This window comes from Scyliorhinus torazame, chromosome 1 (assembly GCF_047496885.1).
Source record: "Scyliorhinus torazame isolate Kashiwa2021f chromosome 1, sScyTor2.1, whole genome shotgun sequence".
Taxonomy (NCBI): domain Eukaryota; kingdom Metazoa; phylum Chordata; class Chondrichthyes; order Carcharhiniformes; family Scyliorhinidae; genus Scyliorhinus; species Scyliorhinus torazame.
Genome location: NC_092707.1, coordinates 89452653 through 89476781, shown reverse-complemented (window position 1 = coordinate 89476781; position 24129 = coordinate 89452653). Strand labels below are relative to the sequence as shown.

The following is a 24129-nucleotide window of genomic DNA, read 5'->3' as shown; positions in this document are numbered from 1 at the left end:
TTGGGGGTCTTTTAAAATTTGGATTCATTGGTGTCGCTGTGCTATTAACCTTTTCCAGTGCCACTATATGAGGAAGATCAAAATTTGGAACAGTACTTTACATACTATCTGGCCATATCACCTTTAGCTACAGTTTCTACACATTGATCAGGAACCTACAGTTATCTGTACACAATGGCGCCAATATAGAATACAGCACAGGAACAGGAGGCCATTCTACCCATTATATAATAATCATCTTTATTAGTGTCACAAGTAGGCTTACATTGACACTGCAATGAAGTTACTGTGAAAATCCTCCAGTCGCCACACTTCGGCGCCTGTTTGGGTACACAGAGGGAGGGTTCAGAATGTCTGGTTCACCTAACAAGCACATCTTTCGGGACTTGTGGGAGGAAACCCATGCAGACACAGGGAGAACATGCAGACGCCGCACAGACAGTGACCCAAGCCGGGAATCCTACCTGGGACCCTGGCACTGTGAGGCAACAGTGCTAATCACTGTGCTACCGTGCCACCCATTATCTGTGCTGGCTCTCTGAAGGTGTAATTCACAGAGTGCCACTCACCTGTCTTTTCCCCATGGCCCTTGCACTTTTTTCCTTTTCAGATAATGAGCCAATTGCCATTTGAAAGCCTTGATCGAATCTGCTTCCACCGCATCCTCAGGCAGTGCACTCCAGGTCCTAACCACTCATGTGAGAAAGTTTCCCTCATGTCGTCATTGTTTCTTTAACAGATTTACCTTAAATCTGCACCCACTGGTTTGCGACCCTTCCACCAATGGGAAGTTTTCTCCCTATCACCTCTGTCCTGACCCCTCATGAATTTTAACACTACTATAAAAACCCCTCTTCTCCAAGGAAAACAGTCCAAGTTCTGCAATCTATCTACGTAATGAAGTTCTTCATCCCTGGAACTGTTCTTGTAAATCTTTTCTGCACCTTCTCCCATCACTTCACATTCTTCCTCAATTGCAATGTCCAGAATTGGATTCAATATTCCCGTTGAGGCCAACCCGGTGTTTTGGACAGATTTATTATAACTTCCTTGCTTTTGTGTTCTATGCCCCTACTGAAAAACTCAGAATGCTGTATTCTCTATTAGTCACTCTTCCAACCTGTCCTGCAACCTTCAATGATTTGTTTGCTGCACATATACACTTATGACCCTCTGATCCTGCGGCCCTCTTAGAATGTTATCCTTTATTTTATAGTTTCTCTCTGTGTTCTTCCTACGAAAATGAATCCCTTCACACTTGTCTGCATTAAACCTCAGCTGTCTGTCCATTCCACCAACTTGCCCATGTCCTTTACACTATCCTCCTCATGGCTAACAACAGTGGTTCACAATATGCTTCACAATTTTTGTATCATCTGCAAATTTTGAAATTGCGCCCTGTACATCAAGGTCTAGGTCATTAATAAATATAATCTCTCAAAGCGCCACTATGAACCTTCCTCTAGTTTGAAAAATAACCATTAACCACTTCACTCAATTTCCTGTCACTCAGCCAATTTTGCATCCTGTCCCTTTTATTCCACGACTTCTAACTTTGCTCAAATGTCTGCTGTGCAGACTTTGTCAAATACTTTTTGGAAGTCCCTGTTCACCACACCAATAGCATTACCTTCGCCAACCTTCTCTGTCACCTCATTAAAACAATTATCAAGTTGGTTTAGCACCGTTTACCCTTTTTAAAAATAAAGTTAGAGTGCCCAATTCATTTTTTCCAATTAAGGGGCAATTAAGCATAGCCAATCCACCTAGCCTGAACATCTTTGGGTTGTGGGGCGAAACCCACGCTAACACGGGGAGAATGTGCAAACTCCACACAGACAGGAACCCAGAGCCAGGATCGAACCTGGGGCCTCGGCACCATAAGGCAGCGGTGCTAACCACTGCGCCACCGAAGCACGGTTTACCCTTAACTAATCCATGCTGGCTTTCCTTAATTAGCCTGTATTTTCCCTAGTGACTATAAATTTTGTTCCAAATTATCGTTTCTAAAAGCTACCCCTTCACTGAAGTTAAATTAACTGGTCTATCGGTGCTGGACTTAGCATCACATTTTTTTGCAAACATTGGCAATTCGCTAGTCCTCTGGCACCACCCCTGAGTCTAAGGAGGACTGGAAAATTGTGATCAGTGCATCTGAATTTCCACTCTCACTTCCCTCTGTATCTTTAAGTACCATCAGCCTATCTAATATTTTTGCTTATTAATTGAAGCCTTTCAAGTCTCTGAACTAACTCCTCTTTCCCCATGACGTCGACAGCATCTTCTTTCTTAGTCAAAACAGATGTAAAGTATTCATTTAATTCCTCAGCCATGCCCCCTACCTCAATGTGTAAATCCCCTTGTTGGTCTCTAATCAGCCCCATTCCTCCTTTTACCACCCTTTTACTATTTATGTGCTTATAGAGGATTTTTAGGTTCCCTTATATGTTAGCTTCCAGTCTCATCTCGTACTCTTTCTTTGCTTCTCTTAGTTTCTTTCTCAATTGCTGCCTCACTGCTGCCTCACAGCTCCAGGGACCCGGGTTCAATTCCGGCCTCGGGTGACTGTGTGGAGTTTGCACTTTCTCCCCGTGTTTATGTGGGTTTCCTCCAGGTGCTCCGGTTTCCTCCCACAGTCCAAATAATAATAATAATTGCTTATTGTCACAAGTAGGCTTCAATGAAGTTACTATGAAAAGCCCCTAGTCGCCACATTCCAGCAGCTGTTCGGGGAGGCTGGAACGGGAATTGAACCCGTGCTGCTGGTCTTGTTCTGCATTACAAGCCAGCTATTTTAGCACACTGTGCTAAACCAGCCCCAGATGTGCAGGTTAGGTGGATTAGCCATGCTAAATTGCCCCCTAATGTCCAAAAAGTTAGGTGGGAGGTACTGGATTACGGGCATAGGGTGGAGGCGTGGGCTTAAGTGAGGCTGCTCTTTCCAAGGGCCGGTGCAGACTTGGTGGGCCGAATGGCCTCCTTCTGCACTGTAAATTCTTTTATAAAAATCCCCTTTAAACCTCCATCTTCAGTCTGGTTCTCAGTTATACATCCACCTGACATCTGTTATAAACACAGTTTTCTGTTCCATCTTAATCTCCATCTCTTTCATCATCCAGGGAGTTCTGGATTTGTTTGCCCTACTTTTCCCCTTCGTGGGACAATTCCTTGACTGTGCTTGAACTATTTATTCTTTACAAGCAGCCCATTGTTCAGTTACAGTTTTGCCTCCAAATCTTTGATTCCAGTGTATTTGGCTGAGACCCATTCCTGCCACAGTGAAGTTGGCTTTCTCTCGGTTAATTATTCTTACTCTGGATTGCACCATGTCCGTTTCCATAGCCAATCAAAACTTTATGATACAATGATCGCTGTTCCCTAAATGTTCTCCTATTGACCCTTGATCGACTTGATCCACCTCATTCCCATGAGCCAGAGCTTTTTCATTGGACTGGAGATGTACCCCTATAGAAAATGCTCCTGCACACACTAGGAAGTCCTAGCCCCCTGTACCCTTTATACTCATGTTATCCCAGTCTATGTTTGGATCATTAAAATTCCCCATTATATCACTATATAATTCTTGCACTTCTCTCTAATTTCCTTGGAAATTTGTACTGCTACCTCTTTCCCACTAGTTGGTGGCCGATAGACTACACTGAGCAATGCAATTGTACCTTTTTTGCTCCTTATGCCATGTGTTTCCTTTATCCTGTGTTTGGTCACATATTTGTCCAATTTTTCATATACTCCTGCTCCTAGTTCTTATCTTCTTACGAGACTGAGTAGACTGGGACTATACTCATCGGAATTTAGAAGAATAAGGGAGGATCTTGCAGAAACATATAAAATTATGCAGGGAATAGATAAGATAGAAGCAGGGAGGTCATTTCCACTGGTGGGTGAACCTGGAACTAGGGGGCATAGCCTCAAAATAAGGGGAGCAGATTTAGGACTGAGTTGAGGAGGAACTTCTTCACCCAAAGGGTTGTGAATTTGTGGAATTCCCTGCCCAGTGAAGCAGTTGAGGCTACCTCGTTGAATGTTTTTAAGGCAAAGATAGATTTTTGAACAGCAAAGGAATTAAGAGTTATGGCGAGTGGGCGGGTAAGTGGAGCTCAGTCCACAAAAAGATCAACCATCATCTTATTGAATGGTGGAGCAGGCTCGAGGGGCCAGATGGCCTACTCCTGCTCCTAATTCTTATGTTATGTTCTTATCTCTCACCAAATAGATTATGTCCTTGATCCCTCTGGGACATCCTCTTTCTTCAGCAATGCAATGTTATCCTTAATCAAACCCTCATTTCCCATCTTTCTTGAACACCTTGGATCCAGGAATATTTAATACCCAGTCATGCCCTTTGTGAGTCAGATGACCACAACATCATATTCCCACATAGCTATTTGCATCTGCAACTCACCAATTTACCACACAATTTGCCACACATTCACATATAAGCCTATAATACTCATTTAAGGGCAGCACTGTGGCGCTGTGGTTAGCACTGCTACCTTACTGCGCTGATGACCCGGGTACGATCCCGGCCCCGGGTCACTGTACATGTGGAGTTTGCACATTCTCCCCATTTCTGCGTGGGTGACACCCCCACAACCCAAAAAGATACACAGGGTAGGTGGATTGGCCACGCTATTGTGCCCCTTAATTGTAAAAAATAATAATTGGGTACTCTAAATTTTTTAAGAATAACACTCATTTAAACTTGATTACTTAGCAGCATGGTAGTGCAGTGGTTAGCACTGCTGCCTCATGGAGCTGAGGTCTCAGGTTCGATACCGGCTCTGGGACATTGTGGAGTTTGCACATTCTCCCCATGTTTGTGTGGGTTTTGCTCCCACAACCCAAAGATGTGCAGGATAGGTGGATTGGCCAAGCTAAATGGCCCCTTAATAGGAAAAAAATAATTGGGTACTCTAAATTTTTTTTAAAATAATAAAATAAAATAAAAATAAACTTAATTACTTTCCCCCTTACATGGAACCCACCCTAACACCTTACTATTTCCTACTCCAGTACTATCTGTCTCTCCCAATATTTTATCACCTTGGCATCCCTCTCTGATATTACCTCCTGGTTCCCTCTGCCCTGCCAAGTTAGTTTAAACCCTCCCCATTGGCACTAACAAAATGTCTCACAAGAAAATAAGCCCTGGTTCTGCTTAGCTGCAACCTGTCTGGCCTGTACAGATCCCATCTCCTCCAGAATTGAACCCAATGACCAAGAATCCAAAGCCCTCCCTCCTGCACCAGCCCTCCAGCCATACATTCATCAGCTCCATCCTTCTATTTCTACACTCACATGTGTGTGGTGCCAGGAGATTACTACTTCTGAGGTCCTGCTTACTGATTTCCTATCTAGCTCCCTAAATCTGACTGCAGGACTTCTCTCTTTCTGTCTGTTGTTGGCACTGATGTGGGCCATGGCCACCGCAGGCCATGCCACTGGCGGTTCACCCCCACCCTGTTAGGGTACTCTGTAGCTGTTCAGTGACATCTTTGATCCAGGTATTAGGAAGACAACATACCATCCTGGGTTCATGTCTTTGGGCGCAGAAATACCTGTCTGTTCCCCTAACTATCAAATTTGCCATCACTATTGCTCTTCCTATCACCATTGTGCCTCCCTGTACAGCTAATCCAACCATGGAGCCATGGACTTACCACTGGCTGCACTCCTTGATGATCCATCATCCTCATCAGTATTGTGGACTGAATACTGGTTGGAGTATTCCAAAAGAGACTCACCAGTTACTCACTTCTACTATCTGTCACTTAAATATAGGGTGGTTAATTGAAGTGTTTTACTTAACCCTTGATATATTAAAAAAATACATTTTTAATTTCCCTGTTCCTTAGACTAACTTCTTAACTTAGGAAAAAGGAAAAGAAAGCAGGAATACTCACCAGTCATGGCTTTCCTGTAATGTCAGTTTGTTCTTCTTCTCTTTCACTTTAGTGATCCTGACATGCTTCACGCTCCTCTTGGTCTGCTTCACGCTGATCCCAAACTGCTACATCCTCATTCCGGTCTCTTCACAGTGACCCTGACCTGCTGTACATTCCTCCCGATCTGCTTCACAGTGAACCTGACCTGCTTCATACTCCTCCTGGTGTGCTTCATGCTGGCCACAAATCTGCTCCCCACATCCTCCTCCCGGTCTGCTTCACAGTGATCCTGACCTGCTTCAAACTCCTCCCAGACTTTTTCAACGTTCTTTCTCTCTCTTGATCTCATTCCATATTGTTCCCTAGAAGTGATAACATGAATTCTGTATTGGCTTTACCATCATGCATTGCACTACATTTACCTAAGTTAAAATCTAAACATTTTTGGATTTGATTGCTCTGCTCTGCCCATTTTCCTATCTTCCCTCTCCTTTGACCAGATTTAGATGTCATCTGCAAACTTATTACCATATTCCCAACACGGCTATCTAGGTCATTATTAAAATAATATGCCTCAGGCTAATCCCTGGGAGAGACCTAGAGTGACATACCCAAGCTGAAATGCATCAGTTAACTACAACTTTGGGGCTGAGGGTTTGGGGCCAATTCTTAATCCAACCTTTCACAGTTCCACTGATACCTCAAGATTCTATTTTGTGAAGCGACCTAACATGAGGTTCCTTATCAAAGGCTTTCTGAATGTCCAGGTAGACAATAATAACGTTTGCCCTCATCCACTATCCTAATGACTTCCTCAAAAACTCAAATTAGTTTGGAATAACCTAGTTTTCAAAAGTCATGTGAAATTAAAATGAAAATCGCTTATTGTCACAAGTCGGCTTCAAATGAAGTTACTGTGAAAAGCCCCTAGTCGCCACATTCCGGTGCCTGTTCGGGGAGGCCGGTACGGGAATTGAACCGTGCTGCTGGCGTGCCTTGGTCTGCTTTCAAATCCACCTCTTTAGCCCAGTGTGCTAAAATTCCAAATTTCCAATGATTTTCCAGTGATGATAAATGACATCTCTCATGATCCATTCGAGGGCATTCTCAGTGATGTATGTGAGGCATGTTCATCTGTACTTCCCTGACTGGTCCACATTTTTGAAAATAGGAGCTACACAAGCTTGCTTACAGTCTAAAGGAATTATCCCTGACTTTATTAGGGTTCTGGGCAAAGGACTCACAGAACACCTGCCCTATCTCTTTAATTCCCATCAAAGGAATATTACCCAAACCTGGAGCCCTATCAATTCTGAACTTTACTATGCTATCCAAGATGGCATTACAATCTATTTTAATATTAATGATGCTATTCAATACTGAGCACCTGTCATCTGGAACATAAGCACCACTCTGTCGAGGAGTATAGGTTGATGCAAACTAGTCATTTAGCAGCTTTCCATAGCTTCATTACAGTGTCCTTTAGTGATCCAATGAGATCTTTTATAGTCTTTTGGCTTCTGACTTAGCCGGAAAGTACTTCCACAATTATGCACCATCTTCTTTTCCTTGGTTGACCTTGTGGCTGCTTTTTGACTTCATTCGTTCCTGTTCTTCTGTTAGTCAAATGCTTTACATGACATTATGGCAGGAATCACTCTCTAATACTGTACAATGCAGGGCGAAATGTTCATTGCAACAAAATGAGAGCAGATAGCAGATTGCTATTTGTTGAAACAGCCTAGCATTGGCTTTGCAAATCAGCAGCTAGGAATTAGGTCCTTAGGATTCTATGTCCTTATCTGTTTTGAACGAATGATCTCGATATCTGCGATTTTGTTTAATTTGGTGTTGTATTGCTGCTACAGACAATCGATTCTGTTCTTGATAGATTTTGTAACAATGTTGTTACAACTTTCAGTTGATTAACAAATATGAGGGAACTTCAAAGGCCACAACTCTTCAGAGAGAAAAAATACCATCATGTTTTCCTTTGTCTTAGAGCTTTTCTGGGATATTCTCGCTGAAATCGTGCACCCTCCGAGCTGCCCAGCGCCTTTCTTTTTTTTAACCGATAGCTTGCTGATTTCACATGCTAAACAAGTTCTTAAAGCGGCAATCCCCTTTATTGTATTAGTAACCCATCTCAATTGCACTTCGGGTCATCGGGCCCAACACAATAAATTAAGATGCACAGGGGTGGGGATATTTAACACATTCTCCATGAAGGAAAATTTTAACTGTGTACGGTCAAGTAATTTTCCCGAATTGGCACGGTTCTCTGTGGTAGTAAATGAAACTATTCTTTTAATGTGGAATCCAGCTGTACCATCTCGAACACCCCAACGACCTCACAAGCTCGCGTTAAATATAATTTGAATTCAATCGCGAAGATACGGTAAACGCACGTGCAGTGGAAAAAGTGCACAGATACAAACTGGAGTTTTATGTTCTGTTAAAGTTCAATTTCTTCACAGTTTAACTCTAGACTCGTTTAAACCAATGGACGATCGCAACTTTAATTGGGAGACACTTTTAAATTTAATTTGATCACAGTAACTTGGCACGGTTCCTTCAAGAGACTCAATGTTTCCTCTTTCCGAATGGGAGAAGTTTCGGTATAAATGTGGCAACAATGTTGAATCATCGCAGAAAAATGCATCTGAAAGTTCTGAAGAATGTATTCATAAGTCAACCCCCCTTTGCGTTGATTAAAAATACTGTAGTAAAGTTCGAGCGAAAAATGAGACTGAATTGTATTGTGTATGTTTCGATGTAATCTGGAAATGTTACAATAATTGATAAACCGTTGAAAAGTAAATTGGTCAGGTGTCCAGCTGTTAATCTTTTAATGGGCACAATTCCTTCTGAATTTTCTAAACAGCTCAAGGTATTCATTTAAATGTAAATAAATATATACGTTTTCTCAACTGTTTTACAGTTTGGTAGGTGGGTGGGAAAGTTAACAGGAAGCGATGGGGGGGGGGGGGGGAGAAACACAGGGATAGAGGGATTGAGACACTAAAGGGAGCGAGAGATGAAGGGGGGTGGGGGGGCAACTACTGGAGATATTTTTTAAAAACACAAATGCAGGCTCTTTTCTGGTCCACAACACCATTAATTCAGCTCCATCGGATTGGAATGTGGGATTTTACAGCTCACTGCTTCCGAGAGGGAGTTAAAGGGATGGGGGAGCTCCATCCTCCTGACCTGATAAGTTTTTTTTAAATCAGATTGGGGGGGGGGGGGTCGCAGGAGGAAAGAGGAGTGTGTTTAAAGAAATGCACACACACAAAGAGGCTGGAGGAGGGGGGGTCAGTGTGAGTGAGAACCCTGGGATGTGTTTTTGTGAATGGACATTCTCTCTCTCTCTCAGCTCCCAGTGTGTGTGGGTCGCTGTGTACCTGGAATGTAGCAACCCAGCCTGCCCTCCCCCACTCCCACCACACCCAGCCAATGGGCGGCGGGCGGATGACGTGCGCCGGCCAATGCGAGGCGGGGTCAAGGGGGGAGGGCGGTGGCGGGAGCCAATGGGCTGCGCGGGATGGCGCTGGGGCGGGGCGCCGGGCGGAAGGTGCTGAAGATGGTGGTGGAGGGAGAGGGAAGAGGAGGAGGAGAGAGAGGCAGCTGGCGGAGGGCAGGAGCAGCGCAGTCCCTCCCGGCCTGACACTCTTCCCCCCCCCCACCCCCTCCCTTTCCCCAATGCGAAGGGCACCGGTCGGCAGCAACATCCTCCCCTCTCCGGCCGGGAGCAGCGGGCGAGCAAAGTTTGGGAAATATTTTGCACCGGTCGCCTCCATTTTTTTCCCGTGCAACTTTGAGCTGCGTTTATTTATTTGCTCTGATTGTTATTTCTCTCTCTCTTCCTGCAGGTACCATTCAGGTTTTTTTTGTAGGGGCTGGGGTTTTTTCGCGAGTAGCATCCGGGTGATTGCATGGAAATGGCGGGAGCTCAGGGCTATAAAAAAAGGGAAGAGATGATGAGATTTTGGGGGGGGGGGGAACGAGACTTTGAAACGACCCCCAGCTTCTCAGCAGGGCTGGGGGAGGGGGAGGCCACGCCGCGGCTTGTCTGCCATCGGGAGATTTATTTTCCCCCTAAAAGAATGTATCGAAGCACCCCGCCCCTCCAAAGCCACACACACACACTGGGGGGAATATTAGGCTTTTAAAATAGGTGATCGTGGAGAGAAGCCGGGTTAACCTCTGCAGCCTGGAGGTGTCAGTAACCACGCTCACAACTTAGCCGGATCAGGAGGTAAATCTGTGCGGGACCAGCTCTATTGATTTATATGTGACCTTTTTTTTGTTGTTGCAGATTTTGATGTAAGATTTTTTAAAAGATACATTTGCTGTTTTAAAAAAAAATTCTATCTGTTTCATGTGAATGTGGCAGCTCGTCCCCAGTGTTAGAGGCTCGGCCACGCGTTGTCTGCCTTTTAACCCGAGCTGTGAAAGGAAGCCGCTTGATTTTGTGGGGGGTTTTTTGAAGAGGGGGAGGAAGGCATCAAACTCTGGGGTGTGAAGCTTCAGTGACAAGGGCGCACGCTCCCGAAGTGGATCGGGAATCTCTGCCCCAGCCAGGCTCCGGACTCTAGTGCGTGTTTTTTTTATTAAAAAATATGTTTTCTTTTAATAGTTTGGCTCTAGACCCCTCCCAATGCAATTGCTGCCTTTCTAGTTTGTGAAGCTTCGAAGACGGCTGTTTACGGCGTGGGGGCTCCAATAACGTTGAGGTAATGGGATTTCGCAACTTTGTGCGGTGCACAAGGGAATGTTTTGGACTTTTTTTCCCCAAACTTGTGGAGTCGGAGGCTTTTATTTCACCAAGTATTAAACAGTTTACGTTTCGATCGTGTTGCTTACCATCTCTTCTAATGAGAGTAACTTTTTTTCTTTATATTGCAATGTTTCATAGTTTGTCATTCCGTTGACAAAAACTTTAATTGTAGCTTTGATAAAATACAGCAGTAGTTTTATCACGCTTTATTTGTATCGATTTGGAATTATTTACTGTTTTCTTTTTTGTTCCGTCAATGTTTATGTCTTTCTGTCGGTGTTAAAACTCCTTCCAGATTCTTTCTTTCAGGCCAGTGATGTGTTGTTAGTGTTTGGTTTTTAAAAAATATGTGGACTCGGACCACAGGAAAGCCCCTCTTGTTTCTTGACTGATTCTTGGCGTTGTTATTGAAGTCTGTTGACCGGGGCCCTTTTCATGTTGTACTACTGAGATTGAGTTAAGCAGTGCAATATTAAAAGGGCATTGGCTGGCAGTATTCTCCACCTTCCCCACTATCCCCCAACCCCTTCTCTCCCAAGTTGAGAGAATACAACCTTCACCCACAAGCGTGCGAGGCGTCCAGCCCAGTCTATTTTCTGCGTTTTGTGCCGATTCTATTTTTGGCTGGCGCCCTGGATATGGATCAATTTGGGGATAGCTTGCTGTCAACCTGGTTTGCTCAACTTCGACTGTCGTGTGTTCCCGATTAAAGGTAGATTTTATAATGTTGCCGAATCGGTTTTATTTGTAATATTAACCATTTATGTTTTCATATAGTATACGTGTTGTTTACTTGAAGTTGGCCACAGATCAAAACTCCCACATGCACGCCCTTTCCTCTCGTAATAGTATAAGTCTGTTGATGCAAATTGTAGAGTGGCTTTAACCCACAGTGCATTGAGCCCTGGGTCAGGGTTGACTGCTGTCGGAGGCTCTGACGATATTGCACTACTGTACTCACAGTTAAGCAGTGCAATAGTATTGTCAAAGCGTCAGGCACCAGAGAGCGAGCTCCCGTCGACATCCTGGGACCAGCTGAACGAGTAAAAGCGAATCGCCGAATGGTCACTGCCTGGTTTAAGGTGGCTAAATATGTGGCTGGGGAATGTTTGGAGAGATGGACAGCCACGTTGTTGATCGGGTTTCACCGATCATTCGCCTCGATGCTGCGTGTGTGTTTTCTTTAATGTGCTGTCACCAGTTGAATGGGCGAAGAGCTTGCTGCGTTTCAATAATTCTGTATTTCGTACTTTTCAAAAAGTGACCAGAAATTGGGTGTTTATAAATGTACAGCAACTTGAGGCGCTCGCCTTTTGTGAGATCTAGACACATAGTTGGTGCCTCTCCAATTCTTCAGAAGTGACTTTTCCTCCAACCTTCATGTCTTGAGGGTAGAGTGGCTGTGATTTCAAAGGCAAGTTGTTCCGGGTGTATTTTTATTTTGGTAAATGAAGAGCCGGGCCTCCTCACTGCAACCGCAGGGACATTCTAGGTGGCTGCTGTTATTAACCTTTTGTACTTAAGTGGCTGGTGCTTACCCGGGAGTTACTGATATGGGTTCGATTCGAACAGTTTTACGGTCTCAAGCCAAACTTTTGAATTTTCTAAACTACCCAGCGATTTTAGAGAATCAATTAATATTCTCCAGGCTTCGAGTTTGATGCCGATTTGGTTAATATATTCCGACTGGAAGGCGAACGAGGGGACGTTAGTTGCAATCTGGAGCCAGAAGTGTAAAATTCCCCGCAGTATTTGGGGATAATGCTGAAGAGGTGTTCCTGTCATGTTTCGAAAGCGGCTCAGTGATGTTTTCTATCTTGGCGGGAAGGTGCTGGGCACTTGTGGGATGGGACGCAGGCGAGTCCGTCGCGCTTGTACATGTTTTCGTCCCAGCAATGGATCCTTGCCAGGCCCCTTTCCAAATAAATCGTGGGCTACCCATTTTCCGCGGCGTGGATTCCCTCCTGTCGTTTTTTTTCAACAGGGTAACGCCGCTCCAGGGTGTGTGGGTGAGGGAATTAATCCCTCAGTCCCTGTCGACTTTTCAACCCTCCCAATCTCTCTCTCTCTCTTTCCCCCCCCCCCCCCCAGTCCACTGGGTGTCCTGTGTGAGGAGTGAGAGTCAAACGGAAACTGCAGCTTTGCTGGGGCCTCTTGTTTAAAATCATCTTTGTGTGAAGGGGGAGGGGGGGAGTTGCTGGGATAAGATTCAGAATTAGGAAGGGTGTCTTTTTAAAATGGATGAAAGGTCACACTGGGGAAGGGAAGGGGCGCGCCTTCTGCTGGGGTGTATTTATTTGTTAGAACTTTCCTGCTATTTTAAAGCATGCATCCCTCATTCACCAAAGACCAATGTCCCGGGGTAGATAGCTAGAAATGTCCGGCAAAACAACATGGGGGCTGAACAAAATCTGTCCGATTGTGTGTCTGTTTCAGAGAGAGAGAGAGAGAGCTGTGCAGATTTGGTGCAATTCACGCGAACAGGTCGCAGCTCGCCTGCTCCGAGTGTGTTTTAAAAAAAAAATGCATGTTGAATACTTCGTGTAGGAACTTGCTGAGTGTTTGTGAAGTGCACGGGGCTGGAATGCACGCCACAGCCAGGCTGTTGGAGCGGATTTTATTCGGGTCCAGCTGTGAGTGCCCCCACCCCGAGGAACCAATTGTGTGTTTGATGGAGCCCCCTTAATTCTCAATTTGGGAAGAGGAGCAATTGGTCCCAAAAATCACGACCGGATTCTGGGGCCCTTTTACGGGGGGGGGGCTTCAGTTTTAAAAAAAAAAGTCAACGATTGTTAGGAATAAGATAACTTTCCTCTTTAAGTTGTAAGCCCGGAGTTTGAGCCCCTTCTGTTCATGTGTCAATGCGATGGGCAAATTGGGGGGGAGGGGTGATTTAAACATCATCCAACTTCTTTTACGCTTCCAGATTTGGTGGGGTTGAATTTTCTATGTTGCATTGTTGATCCCTCGACAGATTAATTGTTGGGCTCTCTTCTGAAGTGGCCACGAAGCCCCTGTACTCGTCTTTTTGAGATGACTTAATGTGAAAAAATGAATTACGTGCAGTCCGAGAGTGTTTGCGCCCTGGTTTGTACTAAGCACTGTGCTCTGTAACTCGGCACTGCTGCAATGTAAAACACGCGTATCTATGCAGGCTCTGTTCCTCCTATTAAACCTGGAGTGAAACCTATCAGTTCAGCAGGGAATATTCGTCCCGGCCTGGAGATCAAATCTGAATTGTGGTAATATTAAAAATCGTTGGCTTCGGGCACCCCCCCCCCCCCCCGCGCCTATCCGTGAATAATGGTCCCCTGGAATCCGTGTTTACCGCCCAGCCTGGCAGAATACCGGAGCCATTTTTAAACTTGCTGACCCTTGTTGGAACCGGGTGCGTGGTTACAGAAGATCACTTGGCCGCGCACTTATTTTTATACATATTTGATCCGGTTCTGGCTCGTTCCCTGCCCCACCGTTCGACCGTTTATTATCGAATATAAACCCAGAAATGAGCAGGGTTAGAGAGGGACGCTTGAGGCGATAAGCTGTAGGTGCAGTGAAGGCCTGAAAGCGTTTTAAAGCTTGTATTTGTGAAGCTGATGCTGCTGTGCACACGAACTCTGTGCACGGCGCTGGTGTACACGAACATACTGCTTTGAACATTGTGCAACGTGCTTTCAGAAAGCATGGGGTATGTTCAGACTGTCCATTTGAATGCAGAAGTCGGGCAGCAGGGCAGTGTTGAAGGCTGTTCCTGTGGCCTTTGTCTGAAGAGGGCTGTGGATATGTAATACTCGAATGATGGGTACAAGCCACATTGACGAGAATTTACTGGAATATCTTGAAATTATAACTTTTCTATGCCTTATTGATGCCAATCCGTTAGATTGGGCTCACTGATAGGTTGTTCTGTGTCTGAATATACCCAATCTAGTGAGTTTGCACACTGTTGTGTACAGCGTGGTATATTGGGCCTTTTCATTCGTCAGCCGCCACATCTTCCTGTAGCAGTGGTTAACTCGGTCTGGGCTACATGCATGGCTGCAATAAATTAGACACCATACTCATTCCTATCCTGTGACTAACCTGTTTCCCACATCATCTTATTCGACGATGACTAATTTGCAAGCAAATATTAGTCACCATTATCGATGGTATTGTTTTGTGGTTTCTGGTGAAGTGTGACTAACATGTGCCCATTCATTGATTTTTTTTTTGTAGTCCTACGGGGTGCATTGAAGTAACCACTGGAGTTATCCAGCGTGTAACTGTAGTTAGGACAGTGGGTGATGTCTGGGTGAAGGTGTGTACAGTTAGGACTGGGTGATGTCTGGGTGAAGATGTGTATACAGTTAGGACAGTGGGTGATGTCTGGGTGAAGATGTGTACACAGTTAGGACAGTGGGTGATGTCTGGGTGAAGGTGTGTACAGTTAGGACAGTGGGTGATGTCTGGGTGAAGATGTGTATACAGTTAGGCAGTGGGTGATGTCTGGGTGAAGGTGTGTCTACAGTTAGGCAGTGGGTAATGCCTGGGTGAATGTGTGTGTGCACAATTGGTACAGTGGGTGATGCCTGGGTGAAGATGTGTACATAGGGCAGTGGGTGAAGGTGTGTACACAGTTGGGACATTGGGTGATGTCTGGGTGAAGGTGTGTGTACACAGGGCAGTGGGGGTAGGTATGTGTACACAGTAGGGACAGGGGTGATGCCTGGATGGAGTGTGTACACACAGGGCAGTGGGTAATGTCAGGGTGAAGGTGTGTGTACACAGGGCAGTGGGTGAAGCCTCGGTGGAGGTGTGTGTACACAGGGCAGTGGGTGATGTCTGGGTGAAGGTGTGTACACAGGGGAGTGGATGATGTCTGGGTGGAGGTGTGTACACACATAGGGCTTTGGGTTCTTGGTAGGTTTATCTGGGTAAAATGTAGGAGAGGATGGGACCTGGGCTGTGGCGTGGCTACTTGGCCATCCCAGTTTCTGTTGGGTGTAACTGGCTTCCAGGAAGGGGGACTTTGCCGCATGGGTCCCGTTGAAATCAGTGTTTCGCTCATTATCTCTGCAATTTGCGCCTGCAGCGGAAATTAGACGCTCGATGCTTCGGGAGGCAGGTAGCTGGGCGGTTGGGATATTGGGGGAAATCCGAAGTGGGCCCTGAATTCCTCATGGAAGACAGTCCATGTGCTGCAGAAGGGCCCGTTCTCCGTGCGGGACTGGGTTAACCAGGTTTTGAGTGCCTCCGAGTCCCCTCTGCCCAATATCGGGGCTGATCCGCATTTCAAAGCGGAAGCCTCCTGCTTTCTTTAATTGCATTTTTAAGGGGAGATTTTGCGGTCTCCTTACTCGCTACTTGAAATGTCGAGGAATAATGCAGTGACTTTGGCTTTGTAACGAATTTGATTTAATATAATTTGTGTGCGTGTGTGGGTTTATCGCTCGCTGCTCCTGCATTGCCATTGGCTGTGTTGGGCTGTCGCTCACCGCTTGTTTTCCAGGCTGGTGTCTGCTCCGAGAGACTGGCTCAGCTCCCCGGCTTTCTGCTCCGGGACTCTCGTCTCCCACTGCCCCCGCCGGGGGTTCCTGTCCCGCTTCCACACATACTCCCCAACCCGCTGGAGTCTCTCCCAAGTCATGCAAAGCGCTGTCCTAATTGTCCAAACATCAGTCACCGGGAACGGTCCAGCGGGTGGGCAGAAATGTGTCTGTTCCCACCCCTCCCCAACGGTTAAATCCACGCTCTAAATGTGAACGAAATGTCAGACTTTACCAATGCTCTTTAGTCTTCACAGTGATACTTCCTCCATGTGATTCATTGAGACTGAATGAAATGATGTCCCGGGTAGGGAGGGAGGATACCCTTCATCCCACTCCATGTATATAAAAAACACCATCCACATTGTTCCCAAGTCCCAAGGGAGCTCCACTTCCTGACTGAATGCTGTCCTCCCATGTGTGGTGAGAGGGGAGTGTTAAAATGAAATGAAAATCGCTTATTGTCACAAGGAGGCTTCAATGAAGTGACTGTGAAAAGCCCTAGTCGCCACATTCCGGCGCCTGTTCGGGAGGCTGGTACGGGAATTGAACCCGCGCTGCTGGCATGCCTTGGTCTGCTTTAAAAGCCAGCGATTTAGCCCGAACCACGAATCCCGCTCTATTCCCCCCCCCCCCCCCCCCCAGCCTGTGCATGTTTGAGCTGTTCGCAGCCCGTGGCACATTCTCCATCCCCAGCAGGTCTGGTGTCACAGAGAAGCGAAATGGCTTTGGGGGGGGGGGGGGGGGGTAAAGCTCCTATGCTTATTTTTGGGTAACTATTAACAAATTGAGGGATAAGTTAAAAGGCAGACCCCCATTTTTAAGGGACACTGCGTCAAAGTAAACAGAATGTCAAAGGAAATTTAAATTCAGAATAAAATGTGATTCAAGGGGTGGGTAAAATCTCCCCAGTTGGTCCCCGCGGTGTACTTAGTGCGGGTGCTGCAGACAGGAATGTGCTTGTTGTACACTTGTGAACATAGGGCGGCACTCCCCCGCAGGCGGACATCGGCTCCTGCTACTGTGAATCCCAATGCCTGATTCTTGACCTGGGGCGGGGGGGGATGTCCCCCTGCCGCCCAACCCAGGCTAACGCGGAAAAAAAGATGCTGAAGTAGGGAACCCCCCGCTTCCCGCGCCTGTGAAGAACTGGAAACGACCGGGGGGGGGGGGGGGGGGGGCGGTGGCAGAGTGATGGCCGTCAATTCAAACAGAGGAGTGGGATGATAGTAGACAGAATGAGCTCTCTTTAGATATCTCTGCTTGTCTTGGCGCGGCCTTTTCACACTGGCTGCTTCAGGAATTTCACAACAGGGAGAACAAAAAGGCGCGCATTCTTCAGAGTCGTCATTCGCCCAATGATGTGTGTGTGTGCAAGGCCGGCATCGCCGATAAAGATCAAAGTGGAAGCGGGCCTCTTGACAGCAGCATGTGGAACGTGAGGAATCTTTGTGGCTGCAGGAAGTTTTAAAACACGCCAGCTAGGGCCCGGCCACATCAATGGCGAGTCCCTAAATTACTGAGGAATCTCTGCAGCAGAGAATTGCCCCACCCCCATTCCACCCTCATCTAGTGGAAGCCGAGGGAGAAAGAGGCTCAAAAGTGGCAACTTCATGAATCCATCTGCTGAGTAGCAGGGGCTTTGGGAATGCCAGCGTGTGGCACTGGCTGGGCACGAGGTGCCCTGTTGTAGGGGGCACTTTAGCCAAACCACTCCAAAGATCCCCTGCCAACCACAATCTATCTACTCCCCTCCCCTTTCGATGGCGAATCTTTATGTTTTTGACACGAGTGGGCGTGAACCGTCTCGGAGAGTTTACATTTGAATGCTGTGGGATTTAATTCCGTCTTGTATGTTTTGGCGGGAGATCCCACCTGTTTCGTGATCAATGGGAGGCTTCTTATTCCAGCCCCCAGAATGGGGTCCACGGGAGGGGCAGTGGGGGTGTGGGCCACCCCTGCTCCCCGTGTGAAGTCGGGGCTGCTGAGGCGAGGCTACCCTTGGAGCTGGGACCCTATCTATATTGCGTCTGCTTTGAATTTATCGCTTTAAGTAGTGCAATATCGCTTATAGGGTTTCAGCCCGGGGTCCAATCGTCTTTCAAGAGGATAGAAAAGCAGGAATTGAAAAGATAACGTGGAGCAGAGGAAATGTACATCCCGCCGCTCGCGTATACGTATACTGCCGTGTTTTTAAATCGTTTCCATGAGGTAATTAACGTGACGGGTTAAACTTCCCGCCTTTCCTTGCGTGGAGCCGGGAGAGGGCAGCTCTGAGCTGTGCAGTCAGGGAGGAGGGGTGTTTGCTGAGAAAGGAATGGCTGAGTGGGTGGGCTTGGCTGCCGATTTCAGGTGGTCTCTCGCTTCTGTTGGGCTGTGGAGGCCCCTTGGGGGGGGGGGGGGGGGGGGAGGGACTGGATTTTTAACATTCCCGGAGTTTCCATTGAAGCTCTCCGCTAATCTCGCTCTGTTTTCTTTTCTGTGCATTTTATTTTAAGGCGGGCAGGATCCGGAGGAGGAGGGGGGGGGGGGGGGGGTTGGGAGGGAGAGCAACACATACACGTCTACACACACACACACACAGGGGAACTCACTCCTTACTGTGGATTAGAACCGAGCGATTCTGGAAGAGTGCGAGGAAGAGACTTGGTGTGTGGGAGAGAGAGAGCGGGAAATAGCAGCAAACCTGGACTATTTTCAATAAATAAACCCGCCTAGACAAATACAATCGAGCAGGCCGCTTCTTTTTCCAGTGCTGACTAGTTTATTGAATGTTTGTATTAGCAAACGGTAGATGAGTCTGGTCTGGAAGTGAAATGCTATGTACTGTTTTTGTCTGGAACACTTGTGTTTTCTGTCCACCCCCGCGAATGGAAGGCTCGTGGTCATCGTGGGATTTGTTTTTTAATGTCCTGGGGAAGTCGATAGCCTCTCCCCGGGATGTTTACGAATGCCCCCCTCCTCTTGCTGATGCACATCCTCAGGCTCCTGCCGCTCTGTCAGTGTTGCGCTACTGTGGACCTGGCGCGAGCAGTGCAATATTGAAAGAGCAGCAGTGGCCCGAGCACAGTCGACTAGTACGTGTGTGTGTTCAGAATAACATTTGCCTCAAAAATACAATCTGGACCCGGACGACATCTCCATGGAAACGGGTGTCCGGCCCCAGCTGGTCTGAAGCGTGTGCTACTGCAACTGGAATGGACTAGGCAGGGCCTCCCTGGAGCAGGAAGGAGAGATGTGAAATACTCCTTCCCAGCCAAGCCGGCCTCTCGGGCATGTGTGTGGCTCGCATGTTGCGGGTTACATACAACACTAACCCAGGGGGGAAGATTGTGCGGGCCAGTGGGTGTATTCGAGCTCAAAATTCCTTGCATCCGCCTACTACCCACCCAACCCATATCGCAAAACCAAGGCTTGCAATCTCGTCACCGCCTGCTCCTGTTCTGTTTGTGATCACAGCCCGGATCTCCATTCAGTAATACCGACTCCCAACAATTTGTACGTTTCCGATTTCCACTGTTCTTCTTTACTTCCAGAATCCGAGGATGGCACGTTATTGGCTCCGTGAACGTTCTAGTTTTCGTGAACAGAATCACCACATGGTTCTCCATCCACCTTCCTCTTTATTTTCAAAAGGAATTGATTACTGATTATTTCATTGCCGTTGCTATGTATTGCCTTTGCCATGAAGAGGCCCTGTGGACCTTTCAAAGGATGTGGGTTAACCAGCCATTCGCTCGGGGTGGGGGTATTTTCTGTTAGCAGCGAAATTCCTAATTCAATTAATTTTTGAGCGGGAGGGCGGTGAGTGGCTGAATGTCAGGTTAAAGCTGGAATGGCCATTTCACTCGGTGTAGTTCTGGGGGCCGGGAAGCTCGCTGTTTATTTGCATTGACTTCCCCGCACACAAGGGGGTCACTCAGGATCCGCCACAGCTGCCGAGTTGTGGCGGCAGCGTTTGAAGTTTGGCACAGGTCACTGCCCTCCGAGGCCCGCAGAAATATCTCATGGGGACGAATCTTCAATCAGTCTCTCCCTCCTTCAACGGCAGCATTTACTCCATGTCAACCTCTCCAATTGTTCTCTTTAAAGAACATCAGTAGTTCGGAACATATTTTTGAAATTGGAGGGAAATTTACAAATCTGCCTGAAGTGAGTGAGGTTAATTTTCTCTCCCCCCCCCCCCCCCCATTGTGAGGCCCGATCCCCGGTCACAGAGAGTGCAATTCGGCGAGGGTTGGGATTCAGTTTAATGGAAATCCCGGCCTGTTTGGGATAATGGGACCTTGTGGCCTCCCCTTCTGTTGAAGCGGGATCTGACCCCATCCCAGTCCAGGCCGAGAGTGAGCTGCGTGTTGTGTTATTAGCGATCCCAGTGTAGACCCTGCCTCTTGTCGGTTCTGTGGAGGGAGTCCAGGCCGCTCAAACATTGCTCACAGCGCCAGAAAAACCCGAAAGTGGGGTTTAGAGGCAGTCTTGGCCGCCCGTGTGTCTGAGCGAACCCCCCCCCCCCCCCCCAGCAAGCCGAACAGTTCATCCTGCTGGGCACAGTTCCCAGGACACCTTCCTGCCACCGCCGTCAAACCGGTTTTCACCCCGCCATGAACCCGGGGGCATTCCCTCACGCCCACCCCTCTGGAGCTGGGCATTCCCTCACTCCCCCCCCTCCCCTGGAGCTGGGCATTCCCTCACGCCCACCCCTCTGGAGCTGGGCATTCCCTCACTCCCACCCCTCTGGAGCTGGGGACACTGACGCCGCGATATTGTGGCTTGTGTTGCTGAATTCCCCAATGGGCCAGTTTCCCGATGGGGACAAGGAGCTGCAGTATTATCCCAACTGAAAGGCGCCCGCCCTAAACCCCAGCGGGAAATCGGCAGCTGTCCGCCTTTTGCCTGACTCGCCTGAAGTTAAAACACACCCAGGAAATGACACGAGTGGCAACTGGACAGTCTCCGGGTGAGGAAGGGATGGAATAAATGGTGGACACTCCCCTAGTTGGCGAGCTGTCACTTTGCCCACCTCGAACGCTATCATGTGAGTCTGCCAGGCTGTGTCCGTTCAGCAGTATCCACCAGAAAGACACAGACAAAAAGTGTTACCCGATGGCGCGCAACACAGAGCAGTCCATTCGGCCCATTCTTTTAAGTTAGCCTACCCCCCAGACCATTGCAAACCTTTCTGCCTTCAAATATTTATCCATTTGCTCTCTGACAGTTATTATTGAAACTTGCTTCCACCATTCTTTCAGACGGTGCTTTCCAAATTCCAACAATTAGCTGTGATTTTAGACAAAAAAAAAACGAATCTCGCTTCTGGTCAATGAACAGAAACGATCTGCCCTGGTTCCCAATCCCGCCACTGGAGTCACTTTCTCCCGATTTACTCTTGTCAACGCCCACCAGGATCTGGGAGACATCTCAGTCAGAGCATTCTGTGCTTCTCCAGTCTGTAGCCATCATTCCGGGTACCATTCCCTTGCTCACGGCCTTGCCATCCCAACGTGTGGCGGTGCTCCGATTTCTGACTGTGCAGCCGAAATTATTTTGCTTCTGGCTACTTTTTCTTGAGGCCGAGGCTCTCCTCTGAGCAGGCCAGTGCTGGTTGGGCACTGCAGAGGAATGCCTCTGCTCTGACCACCGAGCCGTGGACTGTGACAAACAACTCGCCCCCACCTCACAATAGATTTGGCTTAAACCATGGTCTATCCGGAACCTTGAACTGGTTGGTTATTTTATTTCTGTTATATTTTTGTTTCACATTGATGTATTTGATGATACCTCGATGTGAACCTGGGGCACTGGGGTATATTTGCACCGGTGAGCTTTTCCATGTCTGCGAGACGGGGAGAACATTGTCCTGGGTCACATGCCATAAAAACCAGGCATTTCAATCGGCCCCAACCGATTTGCAACAGTAAAGGCACACAGAATCCCCCCGCCCCCTCCCTCAAGATGACTATATAATCTTCCTATTTCATCAACACGCCGTTCTGTTGGGTTGTCCATGTTATTTATTGGGTGATGGCTCCGACAGAGGAGCAACATTAAGCTCTGGACCAAATTATGGGGGGTAGAATCGTTGTACGGGTGACTCGTTAAAACATGGGGTTTGTGGCCTCGTCATCCTGCGGTGGTGCATTTTCCACTCGATTTATTTGCTGTTAAAACGCTTAAATAATCCCACATTGCAATGCAGAACACAGGCGGCCTGTGCAGCGGAGAGTCGGCCGCTAGAGACGGTGGGAGCTGAACTGAGAACCATTAAATCAGATATCCCGAGGAGCAGAGCTCCCGGGGTGTTCGGGCTGGCGACTCACGATGATTCTGGTCAGATTACGCCGTTGCAAAGGTGCAACGATCCCGCTGTTTTTGCATTTGACACAAATTAGGGACGACCCCTAACTTGAAGCAGTTAACGCGAGATGTTTTAACCCCATCCCTCCCTTTCAAAGTGACCCTATCAGAACCTCAGGAGGCAACACTCCGATTAAATTGACACTTTAAAAACTGTCCCCTTGTTAAATTACCTGTTAGATGTTGTAAACTCGCGAGACCATTTTAAATCGCTCCATCTCATTTCGTTGTCAAATCGACTTCCAGTGTTCATAACAGCAAGGAAAGCACTTGACCACATATTAATCCAGACTGACCCAGAGTTGCTGAGGTTTCGATAGATTTACCGATCAGCAGAAACAGCCCTGCTTTGCCTGTCACACAGATTAGTCCAAGTGTTGTATAGAATTGTTTGGGAGCTGCAACACCGTAAACACACGTGTCAACAGATGTGGCACCTGGGACGGGTCCTGGCTGCACTCTCGTCCTTCCTCTTCAAAGTGGTCCACTCCCATCACCGTGAGCCACACGGACCAGTCAGTGTGCTGAACAAAACAGTTGAATGAATTTGAGACGACTGACTTTTATTGAGTCACAGAAGTTGAACTTTAAAGAGTCAAAAAAAACCATGTCACTGTTATGATCGAAGATTGGGGAGAGACGAGAGCAAAAGATCGGAACTTTAAAAAATAATAATGTTGATAAAGACAGTCACCTAAGATTTGGAGGGTTAATCGGATGACATGTAACTATAAACATCCTCAAGTGACGGGAAATTAGCATGTTAATGAATCGGTTTCCTAAACCAATGTATTTCCTCTGTAACATTCTGCAATGAAATGACTAAAAACCAGAACCGTTTGATCGAAGTGTGATTTTCTTGTGTGTTTTTTAGTACATTTTATATAGTTCTGGTGAACACAAGTCACGAGAGATCTGAAATAGATTTGTCAAAGCTATGTCGAAGGCCCCATCCGAAAAAAAACATTCACTAAAATGCTGGCTGAGCACTTGCAATTTCCACTGCACACACACACATTTTATATACACACAGCAAAGATACAGGATAGCCCAGGGCGGCGGTGCAATTCACACCAGGGAAGTGAGAGAATTTGAGCTCTGCTTCAAGAAGGTGAAGATATACGACCGATATCAGTTTTAAAAAATTACCACCGTGTGCAGTTCCGGTCACCTCATTTAGAAAGGGAGTCATTGCAGTAATATCATGGGTTTTACCAGGATGGGGAACGATTGGAAAGGCTGGGGTTGTTCTCGGACAGGAGATTTGTTTGAGATGTACAACATTGTGAGGGGCCAGGACAGAGTGGATGGGAAGGACCTGTATCAGAGAATTTACAGTGCAGAAGGAGGCCATTTGGCCCATCGAGTCTGCACCGGCTCTTGGAAAGAGCACCCGACCCAAGGTTAACACCTCCACCCTATCCCCATAACCCAGTAACCCCACCCAACACTAAGGGCAATTTTGGACACTAAGGGCAATTTATCATGGCCAATCCACCTAACCTGCACATCTTTGGACTGGGAGGAAACACCCGGAGGAAACCCACGCACACACGGGGAG

The 24129-nt window shown here is 47.2% G+C and overlaps 1 long non-coding RNA gene across 2 annotated transcripts; it reads left to right on the top strand.

Annotated features, from left to right (window-relative positions):
* Nucleotides 1-9551: 9551 nt before the first annotated feature.
* On the top strand, nt 9552-23416 carry LOC140409542 (uncharacterized). 2 transcript variants are annotated; one of them, XR_011940384.1, is made up of 3 exons: nt 9552-9778; nt 10546-10642; nt 19751-23416. It is a non-coding gene; the product is annotated as an uncharacterized lncRNA (long non-coding RNA). The 2 variants fall into 2 exon arrangements; XR_011940388.1 differs by lacking the exon at nt 9552-9778 and adding an exon at nt 9789-10164.
* Nucleotides 23417-24129: the final 713 nt, after the last annotated feature.